Source organism: Acomys minous, assembly GCF_964271855.1.
Source record: "Acomys minous genome assembly, chromosome: 11".
NCBI classification, from domain to species: domain Eukaryota; kingdom Metazoa; phylum Chordata; class Mammalia; order Rodentia; family Muridae; genus Acomys; species Acomys minous.
In genome coordinates this window covers 89421004-89446663 of record NC_140492.1, presented here as the reverse complement: position 1 = coordinate 89446663, position 25660 = coordinate 89421004, and the positions used below count along the sequence as shown (strand labels likewise).

The 25660-nt window shown below is 38.4% G+C and overlaps 1 protein-coding gene and 1 pseudogene across 3 annotated transcripts in view; one reads left to right on the top strand and one right to left on the bottom strand.

Moving 5' to 3' along the window:
* EDIL3 (EGF like repeats and discoidin domains 3) overlaps positions 1-25660 on the bottom strand; it is a 460517-nt gene that overhangs the window by 4503 nt on the left and 430354 nt on the right. The gene's annotated exons all lie outside the window — the stretch shown is intronic.
* Positions 3538-6577, top strand: LOC311608837 (large ribosomal subunit protein uL2m-like; annotated as a pseudogene). Its single transcript has 2 exons — positions 3538-3543; positions 5759-6577. The product of its transcript is annotated as a large ribosomal subunit protein uL2m-like (transcript).

Here is a 25660-nt window from a genome sequence, read left to right as displayed (position 1 = left end):
AAGAGAATGCTTAAATATTAAATATAAATATAGTCTTCTAGAATAGTTCAGTTCAGTTTTGAGGGTGACCAAGGAACCCTGAGAAAGAATACATGTATGTATGTATGTATGTGCATACATACATACACACATACATATATATGCACATATATGTGTGTGTACATGTGTATGTGTATACATATTTCTCTAAAGTATTAGGCAATGTGGTAGGGTTGTGGTGATTAATAGAAACACCAGAGACAGGAGAGGTGGAGCAGTAACTAAGAACACTAAGTGCTCTTCTAAATGATCCAGGTTTAAGTCTCAGCACTGATATAGTAGCTAACTCCATGTCTAGAGACCTAATGACCTCCTCTTCTCGACTCTGCAGGCACCAGACAATTATGTGGTGCACAGATGTATAGGCATGTAAAAACCAATAATAATAATAGTAATAATAATAGTAATAATGATGATAAATACTGCAACACACACACACACACACACACACACACACACACACACACACACACACAGAGCCTGAGTCCCACAACCCTCACAAAAGTCAGAGAGTATAAATTTAAGACAGAAACACATACAGTGAAGGTAGGATTAAGTAGGGCTCCCTGCCAGCTACCCCCTGTTCCTGGTTTTTATGTACAGCTTAGGGGGATGGGTTAGCTAATATCTGTAAGAGGTCTCTGTGGGTGAATAGTCTTAGATACCTTAGAGGAGGAAGCTGCAGTTATCAGTCTTTGGTTGCCCGGAACAATCTTCCCTAAAAAAGTTATTCTCTCATATTCCTACTTTCAATGAGAGAATTGCTGCCTTTCTTGAGCCTGGCTAATGTAGGGATTAGCTTAGACATTTGTGCCATAGGTCCTAGGTCTTGAGAGTTCTTGACATGGACGGTTATGCCCAAATGACAGTACACATTTACTCATGACTTAATTTGCTCAGGGCTCCCTGTTTCCCATGCAATAATACTTTTTAAAACAAACCAGAATATTTGGTTGTCTTTTTCTGGTTCTACTTGAAGATCATTTGTCTTGCATGACATATACAAAGTGCTTACCCATATGGTGGGGCCATAAAGTTTTAATGCGACAAAAAAAATTCAAACATTATTTTTGAGTAAATATTTGCTGAATAAAAGAATACAGAGCAATGCTCAATCTAGAATCTTTGCATATCTAATTTGTAACCACTTAATAGATATTATTATTATTGTTATTATTATTTCATCAGGGATTTCATCTGTACTGACTTGGAAGGAACTCTTTATGGATTCAGAGATGTTTAGAATATATCATGCAAAGAGAAATCTGGTGATAAGTTGTCATACCAAATTAACAGAAGACAGGAATATATACTTTCATTTGCTGACATTCCCTAATATGTGAACCTGGATTCTGTTGACATAAAAATTTAAATTAAATTTCAAATCTAACATTCAACTTCATAAGCCTACTAAAGACCTTAATGTCTATGCCTAGAACTGGGATAAATTCATTAATATATATTGTACAAACTATAATAGTTTAAAATAAAATATTATATTCCTTCATGAAAAGGAAATACAGAAAAAGACCATTTCTTTTTAAGTCTCCACTGCTTGAAGCAGGGTCTAACAAGGGGATATCAAGCTCCCAAATATTAAATGATTAACTATATTTAGTTCATTATAGGATGGAATAAATCAGTTGTGAACTGATTTCAGATATGAAATTTCTGGTATAATAGGTAAAAAATTGCAGGTATTTTGGACATTCATTTTAAAAGTTAGTGAGGTTTGGCAATCCATGATAATTTCCAAAATTTGTGTCTATAGAAATTTTCCCAGGTTTGTATTATACTCATCTAAACTGTAGGAAGCCAGTACTGAAAATACAGTTCATTTTTAGAGGGCATACAGTAATGATGGCACAGAGAACAAGGCAAGCAGAGCATGGACTTGCTCATTTTATGCCACATCTTGGTCTTATTGTGCAAACATGTAGCATGGTCCAGTTTCCTGGCCTCTACCTCCATAGACTTTGCTAAGAACGCAATTTCAATGTTTCATCCGGGGAAGCAAGGCAAACAAAACATTTCCGATTGAATTAACAGAATTTGAAAGATTTCCAGACACATGTGTTTCAGATACCCACTTTAAGATATCTGAAAAGGTTGATGGAAAAATACGGATTTTCCATAAAGAAGGGAAAACTTATGTGGGAGAGGTAGAGAGTGTGGTCTGCAGATGTTTGGGGGAAAGTCTGCCCAAGTTTGATTGTAGGCAGGAGGCTACCTAGCTCTTCAAACATGATAATGCTTAGGGGATCTCTCAAGCATTTCCTAATACATGGGACCTCAAGTAAAAGTTACTCAAGGCTCTTGGTGTTAGTTTACAAGCTATCTCTACTAGCCTGCCTCTAGGTTGGCTGTATCGCTTGTGGCTGCCAGGTGTGTGCCAGACAATAAAAAGGGCTAACCTACCACCTTGGCTCTCCACTCCCTCTCTCTTGCAATTTCTCTGTCTGTCTCACTCTCTGCCCCCAACCTGGGATGCTTCTCCTGACTACTTTCTCTCCCCACACTTCTATAATAAATCTCTTCATATCAGATCTGTTGCATCTCTCTATATATATTTTTAATGATGACACTTTGAACATGCTTCCGTAATTGCAATCTAAGAGAAGAAAGAAGGGGAAAAAAGAGTTCTCTAAGCACAGATGAGTTTCAGAATTTTGGTTTTTTTTTTTTTTAATTGTAACCTCTTCTGGGTAGCTAATTAAAATTCAAATCAGATTCTAGTGGGTATTCAATCCTCAGCACAGACATAATATCATATAAAATGCAACAATAAAATGCTCCCTCCAGAAACAGCTTTTATGTTAAGATGAGATTGCCATTGGTTTCTACAGACCAATATCTATTAGACCACTGCATATATCAATTATAAGAAGCCACAAGGCATGGTGGAGGAAAGTGAGAATATCTTTAATGGTACAGTCAGAAAGTTTGGATTTACTTCTGCTTGTTTTTCTGTTGTTTTGAGACAGGGTCTTTTTAATGTCACTTTTACTGGAACTTTAAAAAGCAGTTCATCCCAGAACCCCCAAGTTTTAGAGTTATCCGTGTGTAGTACTACTATGTCTGACATTGTGCCTCAGACCCTATATGTCCTAAACTGAGCTCTAAGTACGGAGGACTATTTGTATCTATTCTAAACTTAATAGACCAAAAGCTTTAAATATTTTTTTTATCATTCTAGTCTTTTGGAAAATATTTAATCTTCTTCAAATAGTGTTTAGTTTAAAGTGCTGTTAAATTGCCTCCTTAAGCTCTTCAAGACATAGAATTAACATCTTTGTCAGGTCACAGTGGCTTTCATTTTATATTTCTTGCTGCTGGTTGTCCTCCTGTGGACTATACTGCTTCTTTTAGAATAGGAGGAGATAAGAAGCAAGTATAGAGTGGGCGACTAAGCTGTACACATTTCCACAACATGTGTCTTGTTCGTTGTGTTAGCACAAGCATGCCATTGGCTTTATTGACTATCTGTACACATAGCCGATGTACGTAAGTGATAGAGGGCAAGATAAATAACGACGATTTGCCAGGGAAGTGGCACCCATGAAATCTCAATGTTATGGCCGCCTAAACAAGACTTGAACAATGACAACACCAAGTGACATGCCAACGTAGAATATGGAAAACTGACAGGGCACCAACTCTAAACAAAGCGCTAGAGACACTGAAAAGTGCTGAGGGAGGGAGAATTAGATTTTCCAAGATATCAGTCCTCAACTTTTTATCAAATACCAAATAGTCAGCCCTAAATAGATAGTCAAACATTAAACAGAGTCAAAGAGTTGTACTTATGTACATATTTATAAGTGTGTATAAACATGATGAAAAATGGCCATGAGCTTGAGAAGGAGTGGGGTACACGACAGGGTTTGGAGGAAGAAAAGAGAAGGGAAAAGTGACATAGCTGTATTTTAATTAAAAAATGAAAAAATAAGTCTACTTAAGAGTTCAATTAAACAATCAGTTTGGTTAGATGGTAGGTTTGCCTGTCTTCTTGGGAATAAGAGAAGGCAGAACTTATGGAGTAGAGAGATTTCTATATTCAGCTATCCTTTCATGCTGTGGACTTAAAGTGGAGAAGCTAGAAATGAGCTGCCCTTTCTAGCTCTAATTCTTAGGAACACTGTTTTAATCTATTACTATCACAAACCAAATAAATTCAGTTAAAGAACTCCAGATGTGCTAGTGTTAACTAACTGCCCTCTGTGTTTCATTTTAATTTCTTTATTACACTTCTTGGAGAGAGAGAGAGAGAGAGAGAGAGAGAGAGAGAGAGAGAGAGAGAGGTGTATATTTGGGGGCAGGGAAGGGGCATGTGAGCACATGTGGAAGTCAGAAGAAAACTTATTAAAGTTGGTTCTCCTCTTCTGTCATGTCATTCCTGGAGACATCAGTACATCAGGCTTGGTAGTGAAATCCCTCCTCTGCTGAGCTGTCTCTCTGAACCTGCCCTGCATCCTTTCTATGCTTTACATGAGACTTTGACCCACCCTGTCAAGTTACAATGTAATAGGCAAGACACGCAATTAGATAGTTTGAAATAGTCTCCTTATTTTTTTTTACTTTGTTGAGAGTATTGTCCTTAAATCATTTCACCATCCTTTTCTTCCCATTTCTTCCCGTGTCCCTTCCCACAGCCCTCCCTCAAATTCATTACCTTTATTTTAAGTGGTATTGCTACATATCCAGTACTAAAGTAGATCAGAAGGCTATGTTTGTGTGTCTCTGTGTGTGAAGTTTATATTTTGAATAGAAATTCTCTGTAATCTATTGGTCCCAGTGTTTTATTATCAATGAGGGCAGACACTTGACCAAATAAAAGGCAAAATATTTCTTTCACATAATCAGCAGAAACATAAACTTATTTAGAAACTGAAATTTAGTGTTTCAAACTGAATGTTCATAGTTCAAAATCTCTGGTGTCTCGTCATTTTTGGAATGTGTTCATCTGAAGTGCAAATTATAGGGTTCCCTGTGTTATAGGTCTGACAACTGGTTTGGCATAGGATATTATAAACAGATGAAAGAATAAGGCACAGATTTGCTGTCAATATGATCTTCTAATCAATGACAATTTATTATTAGAGAAACTCCAATGTTTTCAGACTTTTTCTTAAGCTTATAATTTTCCATTGTATTACTTCTGAAAAGCAGATTAAACCAGACACAAAATTATATTAATCTTTATTTTATTCAATCGTTGGCATCGTAAAGATATTGCAATTTGTAACAAATTTCTATCTGTTTAAAAATAATAGAAACATAGTGGACATTGGAATTTAAATATCTGTTTCATAAGTAACTGTGTGTGAGGGTAAAGTCTGATTTTTTTGGGGGGAGGTGATGTGTAGGTCACATGCTTCTCGGATTAAGTCCAGAGTCATTAAGTAGTCATATGCTTAGTTGTAGGTAGTACTGCTTGGATACTTTTGCACTTTCAAAAGTTTAGAATTTTAAACCTAATTATATCACAGGATTTAACTGTTTTATTGTCATATGAAAAATTTCAAAGTCTTAAGAGTGTACACATGAAGTTAAAATTTTTTGTTACTTAAATTAAAATGTTTAGGGGTAAAGGTAAAAGCGAACTGAGTCCAGAGGAGTCGGATCACCCTCTGGCTCTGTGTGCATTGAGCACAAGAGTGCTGAGCCTGCATCCCTGGCCATTCCCTCCTGGGTTCCGACTCCCCTCCCTACTGCCCAGACACTGAACAATGTCCGCTTTCAACGGCCCTCAGCCTTGGGGTTGCCTTCTCATGGACCAGTGCATCTGCGTGTGGGCCGCAGTGCCAAGCTTGTGTCCTGAAAGAGTCATACCAAGTACACAGTTAAACCAATGAAGATGAGAAAATCTGGGGGTCGAGACCATACAGGCTGCATCCGAGTACATGGTATTGGTGGGGGCCACAAGCAGAGTTATCGACTTTCTACGGTTCTGACCAGAGAAGGAAACCAAGCCAGGACCCTTTGAGGAAAAGGCTGTCATGGTCCGCTTGTAGGCTGCAGACATAGCTCTGGTTGTTGGGGGCAGCCAGAAACGTTTAATAGTTGCCACAGAAAACATGAAGGCGGGAGCTAGGATCCTGAACTCTTAACCTTAAAGGAAGGATGGCAGTAGCTTCTCAGGAATGGGATGATAACGCATCCCCTTGGGGCGTTGCCTGTGGGGACCCTCATCAACAATGTAGAAAGTGAGCCTGGCTGGTCACGAAGCCCAGTATATCCAAGCTACAGGGACATGTGACATGCTGCTTCAGAAGGTGAAAGGCACAGCCATTATCCAGCTACCCTCTAAGAGGCAAATGCAGTGCTGGAGATGGGCCTTGCCATTGTAGGCTGAGTTTCCAACTTTGGTCATAACCAACAACAAGTCATCAGCAAGGCAGGATGGAGTCGCAAGGTGGGCAAGAGGCTTAACTGTGGGCTGTGGCAACGCAAGGGAGGCTGGGGCGGCCGAAGAATTAGGCCACTGTTCCCGATGAAGAGTTACATGAAGTTACCCTCAGCTGCTGCCCAAAGCTGATACCCCTAGACTCTTATAAAATGCCCCTTGTTTTGTTTTTTGTTTTTGCAATGTTTATAACTGATATTTCACTGTTTCTCACTCTAAAACTTACTGACAACAGTCTAGAAAAATCTATAACTTAATTTAGTTTCTATGTCTCTATCATCACATAAAAATAATGTCGAGCATAAAAAGATATAATTTATTAATTGTATAAACTATATTTTCAAAAAAAGTATGCTTCACAAGTATGAAACTTCTGGCACAGATTGGACTGTAAAGTTTGCAACCAAGTCTGATTCTTTTAGAATAGACTCCAACTATTACTCAGGAAATTCAATTTTCTAAGGAAATTTCCCAGCATCCTGAAACCATTTCATGATTGAGTGGCTAGTGCATCATTTTTGAAGGTTTCCTTTGCAATCAATTTCAGTAAGCCAATGAAACTCTATAACAAAATTAGTCTAAATACGAGTGCATTCTTTCAACATAATAAGGAAATAAGAATCTACACCCCAGGTAAGTTCCAATATACTAGGAAATGTTTCTTTGTAAAGGAGGGCATAATGAGAATCCAGTCGAAGAGTTTCAAATCACTGGTCTGCACAAGATGGAACTGAATATGAGAGCAGCCTGCAGTATAAGGCATCCCAATAGTGCTGTAGCAGAAATACATATGGGAAGCAAAGCTGCTGCAGCATCTTTCTTCCCAGTTTAGACAGGTTAGAACTCCATAGACAGGTGAAATGACTGCCCCCTGACATGCCTTACTAGGCAGTGACCATTTCTGTGTATGAGGCAAAGCAAATTTAACACAACATACATGTAGACTTTCTTTAGAGCCAGCTCACAAACATACATGTCTGTACTTCAGGACATATGCAAATAGTCAGTAGGTAAGATACCAAGTAAATCAAGTAGAACATACAATACTTCTGCATTAACCACCATCGCTAATATATTTCATAATCAATTTAATTTTCTCTCTCTCTCTCTCCAAATAACATCTCATTCTTTTTTGTAAGCATGGTGTATTAAAGGTTTTTTGTTTTGTTTTGTTTTGTTTTTTTGGCCTGGAGTCTAGTCCTGTGTGTTCTTTAAAACATTTTAAAACTTATTTTAATACGTGTCCCTTCAGTGGAATTTGGGAATAGGGGAGATACTGTTTTCCAAATGGTTACAGATGCAAGCTGTTTCCAGGACACCCCAGTTCAGCTTTGTATTGTAGAGAGTACATCAAAAGATTATCCTACCCTAGGAGAACTCTGGCCTTTACCTTTGGCTTCTTTGTGGTCAAGTTTAAGCGTTTGGAAAGTCTCATCTCATGACATGTGTTTGTGCTCCTCTGGGGAATGGCGGACCCTGTATATAATCTGTGCTAGCACAGTTAATTAAGGTGGGAATTTGGGTCAGCTTTGTTGCTAAATGAACTGTCCTAGACTCTGATACATATGGCATTTCGGTTGGTGGATTTCTACCCGTGCCTTTTTTTTTTTTACTACCATAAGTTAATTGTGAGCAAAGAACAAGAAAACATCTTCTATGTGTATTTTGAGCAATTCTTGAGCTCTGAGGGTGGTATTTAGGACAACTTGTGTGTATGTCAAGTTTTAGAAAAAAATTGTAGAATCCTAACATCTGCATTGGGTGGTATGGAAGGGCTACAGGATTCCAAGAGTGAGTTTTTAATATTTTTCATGTTGATAGTTAAGATAAGGGAGTCTAGTTCTGGGAAAAATTGTGTCTAAGGCTTTCCCAGTACCCAGGACAGCATACATCAACTTTCCCCCCCCTTTTTTTATTATTAATTTATTCATAATACATCTCATATCCTCCCATTCCTCCCTCCCTCCTGCTTCCCCCCCATTCCCCTCCCCTATGTCTGTGACTGAGGGGGACCTCCTCCCCCTGTATATGCTCATAGGGTATTGAGTCTCTTGCATACATCAACTTTTATAGTTCAAAACTGACTTCACATTACTCTGTGAACAAATTCTGGTATTACAATCTAGTGGCGTTTATTTATTTTTACTCTTAGGTAAACATTCCAAACAATCTTCTATCAGGATCTATTTTATATTCATACTTTTATTTTAACTTGTAGATGCCATTTATTATCACAGATGCAAACCTAATAAATATGTCCAGTACATAAAATCACTTATTTTAGCATACTTTGGTTAGAAAACAACTCATTATCTTTGTACTCCTGTATTTCTTTAATATTTTTGTAAGAGCTTATAAATTTCTTGAGGACTATTATTTTGGTCACCTCTTCAGTTTTAATTTGATATCATAGTTCATTGATAGTCGTCACAGAACATGGTGACACATATAAAATGTTCTGCCTCATAACTCACACTGGATACCAACTTTTATCTGTGTCTCTTTCAGAATGATGTTTTCTTCCATAAGCTTCTTTACAAACATAGATCCTACTTGCTTCAGAGATTTGTTTGCCTCTCAAGCTCTCAATGAAATTATATGAGGCTTTCAAACTGCCTGTCCAGAGATTTAGTTTCAAAGCTCCAACTGTTGAAAATTTTTACTTTAAGAAGAAAGCGAAAAGAAAAGTTCTGGGACTTTTCTTTTTTGCAGTTTTTCTCCAGTGCACAGATTATTTTAAGTTGCAAATAAACATGTGAATTTTCTGGGAAATTATTTGTACTCTGACTGTTCCTCTCAAGTAGTTTCTTGTGGCTCTAAAATTTGTATTTTGTTGTATTTATGTAAAAAAGGTTTTATTTTACTACAGCAGTTGGACCTTTCATAGTACTGCTATGGCTTTGTACCCTGCTCTGAGTAGATCTAAAATTCCAGTTACACTACAAAACAACAATAAACTCAACCCCATATTTGATGCCCACTTAGTACCTCTTTGGCATTATTTTCACTATTTCTCTGAGAGTGCGTTTTTTTTTTAACACGAATCAATAGATATTACAACAGCTGATGAACAATTTGCTCACGTGTTGTCTCTCTTTATATATTCCACATGCTTTGTCTCTTCCTTGTTTTTGGAAGTCTTATGCATCCTCCTCTGTGCTCACGGAAGTGGCATGTCAACTGCTTGGCTGACAGTTCATCCCTGACTGGGAGGCGGAACTCCATGATGAGTGTCAGAATTCCTTCTCTCATAGAGCTTAGGGTTGTTTTAAAAAGAAGAAGAAATGGCATGACATTGACAGTGCTTTTTGAGAATTTGATTTTTTTTTTTTTTTGGATCTCTCATAGAAAGATTTCATTCCTAAACGTGTAATATTAAGGAATAAGCTGTCTCTAGTCATATCAAACTCTCCACTTCTGGCAAAGTGCATATTGTTTTTTTTTTTTTGTTTGTTTGTTTGTTTTTGTTTTTTGTTTTTTTGCTTTGTTGAGAATAAAAAGTTGATTTAGGAATTCCTAACATTTGTGAAATAAATGAGAGGCAGAATGGGCCGGTGCTACTTCTGTCCTTCAGGGAGCAGTTTCCACTCATAGACTTGGCTTCCAATAACCAGAGAATGAGAATGTAAAGTTTCTTCTTACTTCTCGTTTATCTACATCACAGTAGGATGATACTGTTTATCCAGCTTAGTCACAATCCCCCTGCCTCTGCTCTGGAAGCATAGGCGTGCATTTCATGCCCAGTTAGATAGTGTTTTGGGGTTTTTGTTTTGTTTTGTTTTGTTTTAAGATCCTATTGATCATCACTAGGAAATTTACACTCTGCATTTTGATGGCTCGTAGTTTCCTGTAATGGTCTCCATGTGTCACAAAAAGAAATTTCTTTGAAGAAGAAAAGCAAGAATTCTCTGTGGGCATAAGGACAGACGTTGTAGAATGTAGTTAGGAATTATGCTGGCATTCATGACATGGTTAACCTCTAACATTATAAAGAAAGAGAGGTTATAGTTAGGTGTGTGTGTGTGTGTGTGTGTGTGTGTGTGCGCGCACGCGTGCACACACATAATAGCAATCAAAGAAAGAGGTTATGAATTTGAAAAAGAGCAAGAATGGGTATGTGAAAGGGTTTGGAGGGGGAAAATGAAAAGGAGAATTTAGGTAATTACTTTGTAATTTCAAAAGCAGGAGAAAATAAAAAGAGAAACTCATCTCTCCTTTGTTATTTAGTTGGTGACCCCAGTAAAGAGACCTAGAGAAACATCAGGGTGAAACACTGTTTACTGCTATTTTCCTTCTTCTAAACCTTCTGGCATTTAGAACGTTCAGTCTAAAAGTCAGCAGGTAGGACACATTACCATACTTAACTTCTTTTATGATGAAAGCTGCCTTAAGTAACAGGAATATTCTCGGAAATATATCACATAGGATGATAGCCTATAAAGATTTATGAAACATAAAATATTCCATTCTAAACTGAGGCTATATATTTAAACTATCTGCCTTCTGGCACTCAGATTTCACTGTCATATGAAATATTCCTGCAGAAAAGGAATAGTATTGGAAAAATCATCTGCTTTCCAAAGATATCTCCAAAAGATATTATCAGGAGCAGTCAGAAAAAAAAAAAAAAAGAACATCTTTATTTTTCAGTTTCACTCCAGAAATGTAGCAATGCCTTTTTTTTTTCCTTTAAAGGTGCAGTGCAACCCGGCAATCCCCTGAAGCTCAAAGCTCATCTCTAGGGTCCCTTAAATCACACCAGGTACTTTCCATTTCATCAGAACAATTTGTGGCCTGCTTCCAGCCCTCCACATCAGATAAAATACAAATGATATGGCAGTGGAAAAAAAATGATGTTTTTGTAGTTCTCACCTGACATTTGTAGTCCTTTCCTCCCTCCAAATCTCTTTGAAGAGTTTCACCCTATCTTGGGTAAGAACTAACAAAATACAACGCTGTGTGCTGTGGAACATAGAAGAGACTGAAGCAGTCAGCCATGTTCCTTCTAGGCCAGACACATACTTAAAAGACAGATAGAAGGACCTGGAGGTGACAGGACCTCCACAAGGAGACCAATGAAGGCATCAAATCTGGGCCTGGGGTGAGGGTGGGGTGCTGCAGAAACTGATGCATCAACCAAGGACCATTCATGATGAAGGCCTAGACCTCTGCTCAGTCTCCTTGTGAGTCACATAATATGGGGAATAGGGACTACCTCTGACATGGACTCTGGTGCCCACTAGTTGATCATTTCACCCTAGGCAGGGAGGCTTTGCCAGGCCACAGAGGAAGAGGATGCAGGCAGTCCAGATGAGAAGGGATAGGCTGGGGTTAGATGCTAAGGGAGGAGGGCTCCCCCTTTCTAAGGACTAGGGGAGAAAAGGGAGGGGTGCTACAATCAGGAGGTAAAGAGGTAAAATTAGAAATAAATTTAAAAGAAAGATTAAAGTTAGTGAGAGAACCAGAAACTATCTGCCTGCTGCTCGTGGCCAAGTGAGATGTGAATACTGCCGTGGAGTGTGGATGTGCGGATGCACCTGTGTATTTCGCCCGGGGAACACACAGAAGGTATCCTTTCTTGTTTGCCCTACGTTTTCTTATGAAGGCACAAGGGGCAGCTGAAAAATCTAGAGAATCTGTAATGCAGACAAGCTGGGAAAATCAAGGATTTATAATGTAGTTATATTTAAAATATCCATTGTTTATCTGGGCCCGGTGGATTTCAGTACACACTGTCATTTTCTTAGCTCAATTCGGCAAACCTAAATGAATAATAGAGCGGCTTCTTCCCTAAGCTAAACCGGTATTGCTTTGGTCTGAGGTGAATCTTAGATCTTTTCTTTGGGAACTGAGGGTAAGATGATTATTAAAATATGCAGGTTATCAGAAAAAAAGTCAACTTTGTTATTATCTGGAATACTATCAAACTGAAGAAAAGAAACAAAGTACAGTTTAGTTATGTAAAAGTAACAGCTTCTTTTAATTGCTATAATCTATTAAGGATCATACTTGTAGATAAAATGTTGTTTTTTCCAGCTTATTTGAAAGGTACTAAGTGAAGTCTTGTTCTGTCTTCTGATCTCTATACTGTGCTCTCACATTCAGGGAGGCTGCCCTTCCATGTTGGGAACACACTTGATTTGTCTTTTCTGAGTGGTTTTTAAAAATCAAGGTTGTGTTTTCAGTGATAGCAGATTTTTAAAGAACTTTTAAAATTATTTTTATGAACTTTATTATTAAAAACCTTAGTGATGAATAAGGGTCTATTTGCATTTTTCTACATGTAGCCATCCAATTAGACCAATAGCATTTGTTGAAGATGTTATCTTTCTCCGTTGCATGGTTTTGGCGTCTTAGTCAAAAATCAAATATCCATATGTATGTGGGTTTACCTCTGGATCTTCAATTCGATTCCACTGATCAACCAGCCTATTTTTATGCCACCACCATGCTATTTTTATTACTGTTTCTCTATAGTTCAGCTTGAGATCAGGGCTGGAGAGTTCTCTGGGAGATCTTTTAGTATACAGGATTATTTTAACTATTCTGGTAACTATTCTGGGTGTCTTTTTGTTTGTTTGTTTGCTTGTTTTTCCATATGAAGTTGAGAATTGCTCTTTCAAGGTCTGTGAAAATCGTGTATGTATTTTGATAGGTATTGCACTGAATCTGTATATTGCTATTAGTAAGATGGCCATTTTTACTATGTTGATCTTCCCGATCCATGAACATATGAGATCTTTCCATCTTCTAATATCTTCTCCAATTTATTTCATTAGAGTCTTGACTTTTTTCATACAAGTCTTTCACTTGCTTGGCTAGAGTTACACCAAGATACTTCATATTACTTGTGGCTATTGTAAAAGGTATAGTTTCCATAATTTATTTCTCAGCCTGTTTGTCATTTGTATACAGGAGGCCTACTGATTTTTTTAAGATTAATCTTGTAGCAAGCCACTTTGGTGAAGGTATTTTTCAGCTATAGGAGTTCTCTGGTAGAATTCTGGGGGTCACTTATATATACTATAATATCATCTGCAAATAGCAATATTTTGGCTTCTTCCTTTCCGATGGGGATCCCTTTGATCTCCTTTTGTTGTCTTATTGTTCTAGCTGGAACTTCGAGTACTTTATTAAAGAGATATGGAGAGAGTGGGTAGCCTTGTCTAGTCCTGATTTTAGTGGAATTCCTTTGAGTTTCTCTCCATTTAGTTTGACATTGTCTATTGGCTTGCTCTACAGAGCCTTTATGTTTAGTTATATGCTCTGTATCCCTGATGTATCCAAGAACAGAGGGTGGATTTTTGTCAATGTTTTTCAACATCTAAGGAGATGGTCATGTGGTTTTTTCCTTCAATTTGTTTATATGATGGATTACATTAATGAATTTTTGTATATTGAACCACCCAGCATACCTGGGATAAAACATATTTGGTCATAGTGAACGATATTTTTGATATGTTTTTGGATAAGTTTGTAAGTATTTTATTGAGTATTGTTGCATCAATGTTCATAAGAGAAACTGGTCCTAAATTCTCTTTCTTTGTTGGGTCTTTGTGAGGTTTAGGTATCAAGTTGACTGTGGCATCATATCACCCCGCATAAAACTAAAGTGCAAGTGGATTAAAGACCTCAATATAAAACCAGACACACTAAATATGCTAGAAGAAAAAGTGGGTAAGAGCCTTGGACTCATTGGCAAGGATACAATTTCCTGAACAGAACACCAATAGCTCAGGCTCTAAGATCAACTATTAATAAATGGGACCTCAGGAAACTATAAAGCTTCATAAGGCAAAGGACACTGTCAACAGAGAAAAATGGTAGTTTAAAGATTGGGAAAAGATCTTCACCAACCCTACATCCTACAAGGGTTAATATCCAAAATATATAGAGAACTCAAAAAATTACACCACCAAATCAAATAACACAATTAAAATTGGGGTACAGAGCAAAACAGAATTCTCACCAAAGGAATATCAAATGGCTGAGAAACACTTAAGGAAATGCTCAACATCCTTAGTCAAATCAAAACAACTCTGAGATTCCATCTTACATCCATCAGAATAGCTAATATCAAAAACTCAAGTGATAGCACATCTTGGCGAGGATGTGAAGAAACGGGAACACTCCTCCATTGCTTTTGAGAGCTCAAATTTGTACAACCACTTGGGAAATCAATCTTGTGCTTTCTCAGAAAATTGGGAATTGTGTTATGACAAGACTGAGCAATACCAATCCTGGGCATATAGCCAAAATATGCTCCCCCATATAACAAGAACATTTGCTCAACTATGTTCATAGCCGCCTTATTGTAATAGCCAGAGTCTTGAAACAACCTAGTTGTCCCTCAACTGAAGAATGAATAAAGAAACTGTAGTACATTTACACAATGGAATACTACTCAGCTATTAAAAACAAGGAAATCTTGAAATTTTTAGGCAAATGGATGGAACTAGAAATGATCGTCGTGAGTGAGGAAACCCAGAAAGACAGACATAGTATATACTCACTTATAAGTAGTTATTAACCCAACATAGATGTCCTCTGAGAGACTACACCCAGTGGGGGATTGGGACAGATGTTGGGACTCGCTTCCAGACTGCAGGTGAGAGTGGCATGGAAGAAAGGGTGGATGGAAGGACCCAGAAGGTTCAGGAGCCCCACAAGGAGACCATCAAGGTCAGGAGATCTGGACCCAGAGGGGCCCGCACAAACTGTTGCACCAACCAAGGACAATGTATGCAGCAAACCTAGACCCCCCCCCCCCCCCCCCCCGTTCAGATGAGGAGAGTGGGATTGCTTCTGATATGCACTCTGATGGCCTGGATTTAATCACTTCCCCTTCTTGGGGAGGCCTGGTGGAAGAGGAAGGGGAAGCAGGCTATCTGGATGAGACCTGATAGGCTGTGATTATATCGTTGGGGAAGAGGTCCCCTTCTGTCAGAGGTCTAGGGGAGGGGAATAGGGTGGAAGTGGGAGGAAGGATGGGAATGGAAAGATACAAGTGAGGAAATTACAATCAGGATGCCATCTGAGTAAATTATGATAAATTTAAAAATATGTTTCAGGTAGATGACCAGGAGTGGTATAGCTGGGTCTTGAGGTAGCACTCTTCCCAGTTTTCAGAGAAAGCACCACATTGACTTCCAAAGTGGTTGTATAAGCCCGCACTCGTACCAGCAGTGGAGGAGTGCTCCCCTTTCTCTGATCGTCTCCAGCACGTGCTGTCACTTGAATTTTTGATAGGTGTAAGATGGAATCTCAGAGTTGTTTTGATTTGCATTTCCCTGTCGATTAGGGATATTGAGCATTTGTTCAGGACCTCTTGGCAAGATGACCTAGCAGGCACACAGAGGATGGGGCTGTGGGCTGTCCTGGTGAGACTAGTAGGCTGCTGCCATAGAGTTGGATAGGAGTGGCCCCCAATAGGAAGTGTAGGGAAGGGGAATAGGGCAGAAGTGTAGGGAATGGGAAAATAAGAGGGAGGGGATAACAATTGGGATATAATGTGAATAAATTACAATAAAGAAAGTATACATCAAAAATAAATAAAAATAAAACAGAACAAAATGTTTCAGGGAAAAAAACCTTAGCGAATGAATAAAAATTCATATAGTAAAATTTATCCAACTTAGTGAAATTCCAAACAGAATATGCCCTCAAAAAAGAGGCTGTGGAGGTTCATGTTATTTTTATGATTTAGTATTGAATATATTTTATGCAGTTATTTGTAACAAAAAACAAAATAATCTATGACAGAAAAAAAGCCTGATGACTATGAGATATGTATTGCTTTTTAAAAGAGCCCTGTAGTCTAAGTCAGGCTATAGTTCCAAGAGCTTGCTATCCAATTAATTCATTACAAATCAGGATTGATAAATTTTCTATTTAAAATTTAAAAAGTAAAGGAAACATATGAAACTGTGCTAAGTGGGCAATTTTATCCACTATGGAAAATTGTTTTACAGTTACATGGTCATATAACAAGTTGCTTTTATTCTTTTTGGGACTGAGACTATAAAAAGCTAGAAGAGTAAGCACATGAATTAAGCTATTTTGAAAATGTTGAAAAAAAAGAAAACACTTATTTGCCGAATATATTGCTGCTGATGGCCCGTTGGTGGATCGTAAAGCTGGCACATTTGCCACATAGAGATGATGTCCTTGATCACTTTTTAGCCTTAAATTATACTACATAATTAACATTTGGTTTTTGTTGGTTGTTTTGTTATGAAACAAGGATCAGAATGTCCTTTGCCTGTCTTTTGGTCCACAGTTCTTGTTACAGGAGCAAGGTGTGGGTTTTCTCAAAGTCATACTAACTAGTTACTCATTTTCTGCATAGAAAATTAATAATTAGGTTCACATCAGATAGGTCTTAGTGTGTTTCCTAATAAAAATACTAATATTTTTCTTTTAGCTAGTATTTTCCTCTACCTATATTAGCTTCTTTACTGTCTGTCAATTAATAGTAATGTTCATTAATTTAAAGTAATCTATTAAAGCTGTCTAATTGTGATTATTTTGTTGGGGGTCCATCATTAGTATCTTAATATGTAAGCATTTTGAGTTTATATTCCTAATAGGAATGACTGTTTCTCATGGTAGTAGTGCCAGCATAATCTGGACAACTTAGTGCATAATATCTCTGTTTAGGAGTAATGTCATTATGTCACTATGTAATTATGTATAATACTACATTAGAGGAACCTGAGGAGATGTTCAAAATCTTTAATATGGACATGTTTATTGATTTACAGTGAGTGATAAATGTTTAAACATATAAATTGTCCCTTTTCTAAAGAACAATAGAACGAAGGCATGAATTTCAATGTGTGGGGAGATGGGCAGGATCTGGGAGGGATTGGGGGAGGGGTAACCCTGATCAGAATATCTTGTATGAAACAAAAAAGTGTTTTCAATAAAATAAACAATTACAAACATTTATAAAATGAAAAATACATAATTTTTTGGTTGTTTAAGAATTTGGGAAATTAATAAATTAATGTGTGCAAAAATCAAACGCCTTATTATTTGTATTCTTAAGCATTTTTCTTTGATAATGCGGCTACAGTTTTTCGTATGCATTTGTAAATTCTTATGGAGTCATCTGTAAGAAAGACAAAAACACGTGGTTTCAGATTTTAGGATCGTTTATCAAATCCTCCAAAAGAAATGTTGTTAAAACAATTAACAACAAAAGAGGAAAATCATGTCTCGATCTGCATTGTTTTGTTTTCTTCTGTGAGTTTCCTTAAACTTATCTTTATAGCATCTGCTAGGATTAATAGCACTAAATAGGAATCACTCAATCATGTTGGACGCACCGACTCCAACCAAATGCCAATGCATAGATTTTGTGTCTTGTGTTTGTGTCTATGAGTGTGTTTTCTTAGCACTTTTAAGCACATTTATTGTGTTTTGTGTGTTTGTTTTTATTTTCAAGAATATTTTAGTTGGTTCCTTTATATACAAAGAAGGTTAAAAAGTCTAAATGCTAACACAATTTAAGTTTTTCATTTGTTAAAATCAGTCTGTTTTATATCCTCAGTCTTTACTTTTAGAGGGCATAGAATAGAACACCAAGAATTCTCCCAGAAAACTCAGTTTATTTTTGAAATATAACTAGCTTTCCACAATGTCTATATATAAGTTGAACAGCTCTTAGTGAATTCATGAGCTCCTGATGATAAAATGACCTCATGCTTGTGTCTGTGGCGAGCCTGTCACTCTTGCTGGTTATCACCCAGAATGCTCTTTCCCTCTACAGCTGTAATTATGCGAGGCATTGTTAACCCTCTTTCTTAGCTTTATCTCATCCTCAGGTGCATCCTGCTTTCCATGTCCCTTCCTGTTTTTTCAAGCTTTCTAGAACCTAGACTCAAGAGCATCCAGTTCAGCTAGGGAGGCCCTTGGTGCCCCTGTGAGATAAAAGACTTGGAACAGCTAGCTCCCCAGTGGATTCAGCTGTGTGTTTGCCTTTGCATCCTGTCTTCCATGCTGTACCCTGTACCTTATTATCAGAAATGCTTCTGAGAAGGGAGTCCCTATCATGTCTTCGTACACCGTAACAATGTAACAAGGTGCTGGCTTACACATTCAGATTTGGTCCATTAGGTCTAAATACTCATTTTCCACTCAGCTAAATCATCTTTTCTGTTCATGGACATTCCTCTCTCGTTGTGCCCCTTTTAGTCATGGCCTCAGATAAACGACAGGTAGTATACTAGTAGTAGGATATGCATCTAAAAGCTAGAAATATATGTATGATGCAGAAGTCTATAAGATGTATTTTAAACAATACTGAGTGCAGTTCAGCCGTAACATGCTGATCATGGACTTGGGCGTGAGACATGAATCGGCAGAAAATGGTGACATCAGAAGTTTGGCAAACCCCAAATTCAACATTGCCCTATTCAGTTATAACATTATTTCTGTTTCTGGCAGAATGCTACTCTTTTGTCAAGATGTCCTGAGATGGCCTTGAGGCGAGATGCCAGAGCCTTCGCTTTCACCAACATGCTGGTGTGAGCCTTCCTGTAGATTTCTGTGCCCAAGTACATGTGGTCTGTAATCTGGTCTGTGTATTGGTCTGTGCCTCCATACATGTGGGTAGCGTGGGCTGGCATGCGCCTCCTGGCATCTGTGTACTTGGAGGCTTCAGTGATGCTGAATGTGTGTGTGTGTGTGTGTGTGTGTGTGTGTGTGTGTGTGTGTGTGTGTGTGTTTGTATGTATTAGAAAGGTCACTGTGCTGGCTCAGTTTCATGTCAACTTGACCCAGCCAGAGTCATTCTAGAAGAGATAACTCAACTCAGGAAATTTCCCCTGTGGACTGGCAAGACAATATTGCATTTTTTTTTCATCTGATGATTGATGTGGTGGACCCAACTCATTGTAGGCGGTGCAACCCCTGGGTATGCCATCCTGGGTTTTATAAGAAAGCAGGCTTAACAAGGCATGATGAGCAAGGCAGCCAGCAGCATCCCTTCATGACTTCTGCATAAGCTCTTGTCTCCAAGTTTCTGCCCTGACTTCCTTCAATAGTGGACTGTGATGTAGAAACATATGCAAAATAAATCATTTCCTCCCCAAGCTGTTTTTCGGTCATGGTATTTCATTACAGCAATAGGCAGTGATACTATGACAGTCCTTAATGCTGAATTATAGCAAAGTAAAGCAGGTATGTTTCCAAACAATTCATACCAGATGGTGTGTATTTGAATAGCAATGTCCTGCCTTTTAAACAAAGCTTAAACTATATCACTGTCTCCTTAAGTTTAGTTTCAATTAAACCATTCAGCAAACAGCCGAGTGAATAAAGTCAGTGGCTTTCTGTGGTTTCCATCAGGTAGTGGGATAATTTGCTTGTTATCTTTGAAATCTAAGACTTCATGTGCTTAGATTTCTTTCATTTACTATCTTATCTTGTTAAAGTTTAATTCACCTTTCAGATCAGACCAAGGAGGCCTTGTAGTGAGGTTTAGGTATGTTAGCATTGCAAGAAAGCTTCATTTCTTTCTTGGCAATTGCTTTCAGAAAAAAAACTTTTTTCCCCTTTCCACTGAACCTTACTTGAAAATGGTGTCAGGGCTAAACTGTGAGAGAATGAGCCTAACAGCTCCTGTGGGCAAGTGATCAGCCCCAGCCCCAGCCCCATCTTCCTCCAGAATTACCACAAATTTCATTTTCTTTATTTTCAAAGTGAATGTGTGTGTGCACATGTGTGTGTGTGTTTGTATGCAAGTAGCATATGTGCATTCATGTGCTTGTGTGTGAACGTACACATGTGGAGGTCAGAGGTTAATGTTTTCTGTTGCTTTTCACATACTTGTTACACTTATTTATAGACATGGTCTCTCGCCAAGATCGGAGGTCACCAAGAGCCCAACAGTTTCCACTTCTCCAGCACCATGATCCAGGCAGATGTTAGCACAACTGTCGTTGTACATGCCTTCTCAGAATCCGAGCTCCTCATGTGCCGAAAGAATTTTCCCTCCTGAGCCATCTCTCTCACCCTGAAGAGGACTGTTTCTATTAAAATTTTCACTCCAACCACATTTCAAAGAGACAGCCTTGCTAATGTTTATTCTGCTAGCTGCCGTTTGAGGGCCTTTAAATTTTCTCATTTACGTTCAGTTCTGTAATAGTGATTCCTCCAGGAGGTGTGGCAAGATGTTGGGTGGCATTTGCTATCTTTTTAAAGTTTAATTCACCTTTCAGATCAGACCAAGGAGGCCTTGTAGTGAGGTTTAGGTATGTTAGCATTGCTACCTATATTATATTTTTTTATTTACTCGTGTGTGTGTGTGTGTGTGTGTGTGTGTGTGTATGTGTGTGTATGTGTGTGTACATGCCACCGCACACATGATAAGGCCAACTTAGCATTAGACAGTTCTTGCTTTCCACAACACGGGTCCTGAGGATTGAATTCAAGTCACTGGGTTTGGTGGTAAGAGCTTTTATACATTGAACACTCTTGGTGGCCCAGTCCTTGTTGTTTCCACAAGATGCTAGGGAAGGGAATGGCTCTGAGATGGTCACTGATTCTTTTTGTCAACCAGAAAGTCATGGACATATGAAATTGATAATCTGTGCAGGGAACCTCCTTGAACTTAATCTATCAGACAATGCAGTTAATCAGCTACACTTGAATTTTTAAAAATGTGCCGAGGAAGGAGAAGGTTTTGCACCTTTCCTCATTATAAATGGTGATCTTTGTTCCACTAGAACATGCTCAGCTACAGTCTTCTTGCAAATGATTGAATGAATACAAATGTCACTCCTTAGATGAGCTTTATATTCCTAATTTGTTAGGTCAGAGGTCTAGGGGAGGTGGAATAGGGAGGAAGAGGGAGTAAGGAAGGGAGCGAGGGTGGATCAGGAAGATACAAGTGAAGGGATAACAATCAGGATGTAATTTGAATAAATTATAATAATTTTTTTTAAAAAGTAGAAGAGGTTTTGGGTCTTTGGAACTTTAGCTCCTGGGGCTTGGGATTTTAGCTGGAGTCTCTGGCTCTTTGGCTCTTAGCTCTTGAGCTCTTGAGCTCCTCAGCTCCTCAGCTCCTCCGCCTTTGGATTTTTGGGTCTACAGGCAGCAAGCTTTTAGCCTTGGGTATTTTGGCCTTTTCCTCCTGGGCCTTCAGCTGAGCTACTGAGCCTTTTGTGTCTTCTCCATTAGGATGTGAGTGGGTAGGATGTTCATCTGGGTGCTTTCTCTGTCTCTCTGAGCTAGCAGAATTTTTAACCACAACATCTGGCTCCTGAGTCTTTATTGGTAAAATAGAATGATCTGGGATTTTCAATGAAAACAGTAATGGTCTCTATAAACATTCAGACAAGCATAACCTTCAGATCCTCTGAGGCAGGGATCAGAAGTCAGTATTTTCTTTCTTTCTTTCTTTCTTTCTTTCTTTCTTTCTTTCTACTTTTTATTGTTTTTTTTTTGTGAATTTCACATCATGCACCTCAGGCCCACTCATCTGCCCTCCCTTCCTACCTGCCCTTGCAACCTCCCCCACAACAGAGAAAAAAAAAGTCTCAATATAGAAGCTGTAGTGTATCACAGTGTGTTCCACAGCATACCCTCTTGTCCATATTCCCTGCTTACAAATGTTCATTGCAATGACTCATTGGTCTAGTATGAGGTCTCTGGCTTATGCTACTCTATTGATGCTGGAATGTCACTGGGACTCCTCTTGGATATACTGTTGTTGCCCTCGGTCATGGAGATCAGGTAGTTTTGGATTTACAGGACCAGTCCATTCATGCACCTCGGCAATTCATGGATAGTGTAGATGATAGGTGTGGGACAGTTCAAAGCCCTGGATCTGGGATAGTCAGAAGATTCTCAAGTTGCAAGCTTAACTGCAACCTCTGCAGCCAGGGCCAGCTGCTCAAATGATGTGCAGGGCCCATTCTCCTGAGTGTTGTGGCCTCTGAGGAATGTGGTCAGGTCACCTGATCTCATGAGGAAGGGATAGCTCTCCTGCTTGCCAGGGGGAGGAGAGTGAAGCGTTTCTCCTTCTTTCATGCTACTGCCAAGCAGAGCCAGAAATCTCTCTCTCTCTCTCCTCTCTGTCTCTCTCTCTCTGTCTCTCTCTCTCTGTCTCTCTCTCTCTGTCTCTCTCTCTCTGTCTCTCTCTCTCTGTCTCTCTCTCTCTCTCTCTCTCTCTCTCTCTCTCTCTCTCTCATTTTCTAGTTTCATTCTGGAGGCCATGCCTACTTGAAATCACACTGTCTCTAAGCTGGATCTGGACTTATGGCCCTCCTCCACCTGACTTATTTTCTTGGAAGTAGACTTGTAGGCACAAGCCAGCAGATGGGCTATGCTTTCAATAGACATACCCGTGAGTGTGAGGACCAGAGAGCTTAGTATCTGAACCAGCCACTGAATAAAAACATTCACCAGCATTAGTGAACAGAGATGTTGTGTCCATTAATTGAATAACATGTGTCTTTCTTTCCTTAAGGATCCACAGCATCTTTTCTGAACGTTTCTGGTGAAATTTTCATTCTTTTTCATCTCATTTTTAATGGTTTTAATGATTTCAAGCATGAAGAAGAAATAAATCATGACCAGCTTTCCCCCCTCAAAGCTCTTGTGATATAAATTTGCATCCCAACACTATGACATTATGACTAATATAGTGAATCAGGAAACTTATTTTTAACTTTTATTTTCTTTCCATATATGACCTCTTCCTGAAATTTATTTTTGTTTGGCTTTGGCTTTTATCCTCAAAAAATTAAATGCCGAAAGTGCCTGTCAAGTTTTGTAGTTTTCCTGCTAAACATAGTAAAACTGCACTGTAGCTGTGTGAAACAAATGCCAGCCTCATAAGGGCAAGGGAACATTTGACTTTCGAATACAAACTGCTGAAATGATGTCGTGAAGAAAGAGAAAAGCCAGTTCAGGGTTAGAAAATATGATACACTGGAAAGAGGACTGAAAGAACATGTTGACTGTATGAAAGTGCCATCAGAGGCTCAGCCAGACAAGACTGAATACTGAATACTGTTAAGAAACAGAATTGAGGAGGTTATGAGTGGGTGGCTAGAAACTGACCTCTTCATCATGAAAACAGGGCATCCTTCGCTTTCCATAGAGTTTAGGTGCTTCTGTATGCATAGGTAGATGAATGCACTTACCTGTATACTCAGATACACCTATGTGTAGATATGTTTTTTTTCATAAGCATTCTAAAGATCAGTTACTCAAGTCCGTGGAAACACAGACAAAGCATTTAATTTTTAGAGTTTAATTTATACTACTATGGTAAAACAGAGATAGTACTACTTTATGACTATTTTTTTCTGACATAATCCTGTTGAGGCCAGCAAACATAGGAGCTAGTTTAGCTTGGGACACCATTGACCTGGTACTTTCATCTGCATAGGCTGTGGGCTCTAGTATTCTGTTTTGTCTGCCCATCACTCTCCCAGTAATGTTCCTAGTGACCTCCATATGCCTCCATACCTCACATGCATACTTCCATCTGGAAAAAAAGATTTAGGAGTTCCCTCGGCCTGGTTAACAATCAAATTTAGACAGTTTCTATTCAAACGTGTTCCAAAGGAGTATGAATAATAGAGGGCCCAATCCGGATTGAACTCGTTTGGGGTGCACACTCTCAATAAGGCAGAGCTGTCCTCTAATACCATTTTATAGAGACTTCCTTGTTTAGCATTTTATATCTTTGCATAATTGAATGCATGCACATGACTAAGAGCATTAGGAGGGGGACTATGAACGGAAGAACAATGGTTGTGTGAGCTACTGTGGAGATCTAGAGAGAGAATCACTCAAACTGTGCCCCACTTAGGAAGCAGCTTTGCCTCCTCTAGAGTTCAGAGACAACACTTAGTGTCCTAAAAGCAATCACACTTTATTACCAAACCATGTGAGCCCTTATTTTTCATTCTTTGGACAGGGGGGGGGGTCAAGAACCTGGAAGAAATGGACTACACTCCCCGACCTGCAACATTGTTTCTGAGTGGACTTTCAAATTGATTTCCCCAAATTTGTTAAAGCAATCAATGAAGAAAGTCAAAGAAATCAAGAAGGAATCAGAACTGTCTGTATATATTTCCACGTGAAATGTACTCAATAGCATTTCATCTTATATGTCTTTTAAATAAGAAAAATTTACATACATTACGCAGAGGTAATGTTTTCAAATGCTGTAGTGTCTCTACCAATGCCTGATGAAAACAGATATTTAGAGCGAAATATTATATGACGCAGGGGTTACTTAATTTCTAAGCGACAAGAAGGCCTTGTTTATGCAAATATATGAATAAAACTGTGATATCATGGCAAAGAGAAATAGGCAAGTCAGTAATCATACAGAGAGAGAGAGAGAGTCATATTCCTCTCAGTCACAGATCGTAAGCAGCAAATGAAACACCAGGAGGGTACAGAAAACTTGCAGAACGTTATCTGGCAACTTCACTGAAAGTATCTGTATATGTTTCAGACTGAGATAACAAGATCTCGTGTGTTCACTAGCAAATGCCTAGTCTATAAGTAAAATAATTTAAAATATTCAAACATAAACATTAATTTACATTTTAAATATAAACAGAGCTAAGCATTTCAACAAATGAATGCTTGCTTGTTCTTTCCTTTTAGATTTTGTGTTGTAGAAAATGTTTCTTACCGTAACCCAAGGCTAGCCTTTAACTTGTGCCAGGTTTCTTGCCTCAGATTCCTGAGTTATGTACCACCATGCATGTACCATCATGCCCCAGAAACTATAAGGATTTCAGTATTATCGATTTTTAGTAAATATTTGAAATAGCTTAAATGACTTCAGTGTCTCAAAACTAATTTCAAGACTATATGAAGCTTAAAGCATAAGGGTATAAAGTTTCAAATCTCCATTTTATGCAGCATACAATCCAATGCACCAAAGTGTTTATAAATCCTGAGAGGAGTTTAAAACATTATTTATAACCACTTGTTGCTAAATGTGGTTTATACCTCATAAATATATCTGAAGATATTTATAACAAAATTTCAATATGTTTTTGATCTGATATGCCACTGAATATGAAGTTTACATTGCTGAATGAAACAGTAATTTCTCTCAACAAAAATGTGATTTGGGTGGGTGGGGTGATAGGGAGCATCTGCGAGGCATTGGGGAAAATGGAAACTATGATCACAATACATTGAATACATTGCAGGAACTTTTTTCCATTAAAA